Genomic DNA, 1,640 nt, shown 5'->3' with positions numbered 1-1,640 from the left:
TCCAATATAAACCGATTTCCCGATTTGACTTCGTCAGCCTCTGGAATCCGCAATTTTTGTCCGATTTTTGCATGTTTTATTATGACTGTGCCAAGTACGGTTCAAGTCGGACTATTGGGTTGCCCAAAAAGTAATTTCGGATTTTTCATATAGTCGGCGTTGACAAATTTTTTCACAGCTTGTGACTCTGTAATTGCATTCTTTCTTCTGTCAGTTATCAGCTGTTACTTTTAGCTTGCTTTAGAAAAAAATGTGTAAAAAAGTATATTTGATTAAAGTTCATTCTAAGTTTTATTAAAAATGCATTTACTTTCTTTTAAAAAATCCGCAATTACTTTTTTTGGGCAACCCAATATAACCTGATATAGCTCCCATGATACCGGATAAATTTGAAATTCGTTTTATATATGTGAGCATTTTCAAGAATAATATCAATTTAAATTTTAGCGTTTTTTGATTCCCTAAACAAATTGTAAATAATTTGAATTTTCTAAACGGCATTCCATTTTACTCAAAGTAAACTATGTAAGGATATTATAATGGCGAAACAATTAAAGGTAGTCTCATTTGTATAACAACCACAAATCATATGGTACAATCCGCCATCTTGCCATTAAGCTGATCGTCGTGTTGCCAACACACGCAAATAAATTTGTGTGTGTGTGTGTATACGTGTGCGTGCATGAGCGGAGAATATGCGAGAAAAAAGATTACAACAAAGAGAATGCAAACAAAAATCTGACATCTTAAACCGTCAAACCGGGCCTGATGTTAACAGCTGTTCGCATGCAAAAAAAAATCTGACATCTTAAACCGTCAAACCGGGCCTGATGTTAACAGCTGTTCGCATGAGACCACCTTTTAAAATCCGCCTTGGGATATTATGTTTAAAACCTCAAAAGGGTGGTACCACGTTCGCTTTTCGCGGTGAAAATCCATATAAAAAACTGAAAAAATTGCCGAAATGTTTTTTCAACTATTGAAAATTTAACATTGAGCGACGCCCAAGGAAAGCACAATAACAGTGGCTATGAAACACACACATCATTGTAACTCAATGTTATTAGTTTTGGTGACCATAAACATATGTTTATACACACATATGTGGTAAATTATTAATCTTGTTTATTTGTTTGCACTATAAAGTTAAATGCAGTATTTATTGAAGAAGTATGGACACACCAGGAAGTAGGAAGATGTTAAAGTACATAGAATATTATAAAAAAAAGCAATAAAAGATGATAAAAATAGGTTTGGTAAAATTTTAATGTTTAGTATTTTTACGGTGATTGCGGACCACAACCACACACTCTTTATCCATAATTTATCCAACAAATACATAATCAACATTAAGGTACGTATATTTACTTCATTGTAACATTTAATTTTATATGTCCAGTGTTGGACATGTGCAGATGTATTAAAAAAATAATAATCATTCCCACTATCAGTCGTAATCGTCTTATCATCAACAGCAACTGCCAAAGCATTTTAATGGACATTATCATCACAATTCATGATACAGGTGGTGGCCGTAAGTGCTATGCTCGTCTCCATCCCCGTGCTAATAACTGTCGCAAAAAGAAGTATGGACACAACAAGTTGCGCCCTACGAAGAAGTTGAAGTACATATACTATTA

At 33.8% G+C, this 1,640-nt stretch overlaps 1 long non-coding RNA gene across 1 annotated transcript; it reads left to right on the top strand.

The window, feature by feature from the left end:
- The first annotated feature begins 913 nt into the window (after positions 1-913).
- LOC131994176 (uncharacterized) lies at positions 914-1,640 on the top strand. The gene is made up of 3 exons (XR_009396508.1): positions 914-1,107; positions 1,169-1,354; positions 1,452-1,640. It is a non-coding gene; the product is annotated as an uncharacterized LOC131994176 (long non-coding RNA).

Source organism: Stomoxys calcitrans, chromosome 1 (genome assembly GCF_963082655.1).
Source record: "Stomoxys calcitrans chromosome 1, idStoCalc2.1, whole genome shotgun sequence".
NCBI classification, from domain to species: Eukaryota; Metazoa; Arthropoda; class Insecta; order Diptera; family Muscidae; genus Stomoxys; species Stomoxys calcitrans.
The sequence above is the reverse complement of the archived record's forward strand: the minus strand, read 5'-3'. Positions and strand labels throughout refer to the sequence as shown.